Genomic DNA, 2,570 nt, shown 5'->3' with positions numbered 1-2,570 from the left:
CAGAGCAAAAGGAAGAGTGAATAAAAATTGCTGGCACCTTAGAACAAATCAAAGGTGTGGTCATTTTATTCCTCACCAATGCATTCTCACTATGAAAATAAATGCGAATTTTACTGTAAAATTTCTCTAATGAAAAAGTAAAAATTATTTTATTAAATTTTTATCCTTAATTAAATCTTTTGAATATTCTGTTGAATTGGGATGTATACATAAAGCACTTCTGCTGCATTTTAAAGTATGATAACTCTCTCAGAGAAAAGCACTTATGTGATTGGAGTTGCAAACTAAACTAGCCATTCATCATGGAACACCATTTTAACATAAAAGAAGAACTAGACAAACAGCTCTGGATACTCAGCTTCCAGTATTTGGCAGATCTTTTCTCAAAAATTAATGAAATGAGCCTGAAAACAACTGAAAATGTTTATTACCAGTGTTAAAATTTGAACTTTCAAGTAAAAATAGAATTTAGTATTGTATCTGTAAATGAGCTTGACAGCTTCTCAATACTTAAAGACTGTTCCAGTGAAATCAGTGGTGATATTAAAGTTATTTGTATATAAGGTAATAAAATATGCCAACATTCAGAAAATCTTTGTAACTTAGTGTACCAATATTTCCTGATTATCAATACATAATATAACAAAATTATGCATGAATAAAAGACTAATTCAAAGTGTAAGACATACCAATGGATCTTAGTGTAACAGACCATGAAAGATTCATTGATGTGGTTTCAGATTCCACATTGCAACTAACCTTTAAAAGATTATCACTAGTGGAGATTTGGCATAATATCAAAGAAAAATTTTCACAATTATACAAAAAGGCTGTTAAAATACTCTCCTTTTCCAAATACATGTCAGTGTAAGGCCAGATATTCTTTACATACTTCAACAAAACCAATATATCATAACACATTGAATGCAGAAGCAGATCTGAGAATCTAGCTTTCTTCTGTTAAGACATTAAGATTTGCAATAATGTAAAATAATTCCATACTTCCCACTAAATTCTTTAGTTTGAGAAAATATTTTTATTAAAATATAAGGTACATATTATGAGTTTATTATTTTTTAATGAATTAATAATGTCTCAAAAATTTTATTTTAATTCTATAAATATTAACAGTTGTAACTCACATAAAGCTCTTTGGAATATTTTAATTAGTCAAGATTACCATAAAATATATTAGGTATGCATTGTGTCACTGAAGTGGCTAAATAAATATTATTTAATTACTAAGAAAAAAACAAAAATAAAAGATCCTTGAGGCCCTCAATAATTTTTAAGAATGTTACATCGTCCTGAGACTTAAATGTTTGGGAATAACTCATCTTTTTAATAACATTAAATTGGATATTTAGCTCAATAATTTTTAGCTTTTGTTCTTTTCGATATAATCATTTTTGGTTATAAAGGGCCTTAGTAATCTGTTTTCAACTGCACCCTATAAGTTTTGATGTATAATACTATCAACATCACTCAGTTATAAGTGAATTTTATATTGTAATTTGTGATGTTTGTTTGACCCATGAGTAAGTTAGAAGAGAGGTATATTTTTAATTTCCAAAACTATGCAGATATTAATTTATTTTTGTTATTGACCTCTAATTTAATTGTACTTTGGTAAGAGAATATGATCTATATAACACCAATTCTTTAAAATTTTTTGTGATTTGGTTTCTGTCTTAATGTGTGGTAAAATTTATAAAAATCTTATATGTATTTGAATGTAATAGATATTGTCCATTTTTAGGGTGAGTTATATAGATGTCCATTTAATCATATTTTCTCATGATAGAGCTCAGTTTTTCTCTATCTTTAAAAATGTATTGTCTACTTGACTTAATCAATAATTGAGGGAGGTATGTTAAAATCTTCCACTACAAAGGGGCTTTGTTCATTTGTCCTTGTAACTCTATAAATTATTCCTTTTCATATTTAGAGTCTACTTTATTAGGTCAGCTCAAGCATGGAATAATTATACACTCCTGGTAAATTGAAATTATTATATGGGTAATCCCATTACTCCCCAATGTTTATTTTTTGACTTAAAGTTGATTTTTTTTTTACATTAATATAGTTACTTTAGTTTTATCATGGTTAGCACTTGCATATTATTTTTTCATGCTTTTTTTTGTTTTTTACACCCACAGCACCTGGTCTTCCTAGGTGGTCTCCCATCCAAGTACTAGCCAGGCCTGACTCTGCTTAGCTTCTGAGATCAGGTGGGATTCGGTGTGTTCAGGGTGGCATGGCTGTAGTATATTTTCATGCTTTTAATTTCAACCTTTCTATATCTTTAAACTTTGGTTGTATCTCTTGTAACAGTGTGTTAATGAATTTTATTTTTAATCAATATGACAAACTGCCATTTAATTACTGTAGTCTTTATTATAAATAATGATCATTTGATTTCCACCATCTTACTTCTTTTTATTTCCATTTCTTATTTCTTATAATTGATTGAGAGTTCATTTTTTATATTACATTTCCCTTTTACAGGTTATAAGTTATGCATGCTATTTCTATATTTTAAAAGTACTCTTGAAAATTTTACCATGCCT

The 2,570-nt window shown here is 28.1% G+C and overlaps 1 pseudogene; it reads right to left on the bottom strand.

Annotated features, from left to right (window-relative positions):
* Nucleotides 1–2,150: 2,150 nt before the first annotated feature.
* Nucleotides 2,151–2,269, bottom strand: LOC112485901 (annotated as a pseudogene).
* Nucleotides 2,270–2,570: the final 301 nt, after the last annotated feature.

The sequence above is a fragment of the Pteropus alecto genome, unplaced genomic scaffold (assembly GCF_000325575.1).
Source record: "Pteropus alecto unplaced genomic scaffold, ASM32557v1 scaffold25, whole genome shotgun sequence".
NCBI lineage: Eukaryota > Metazoa > Chordata > Mammalia > Chiroptera > Pteropodidae > Pteropus > Pteropus alecto.
The sequence above is the reverse complement of the archived record's forward strand: the minus strand, read 5'-3'. Positions and strand labels throughout refer to the sequence as shown.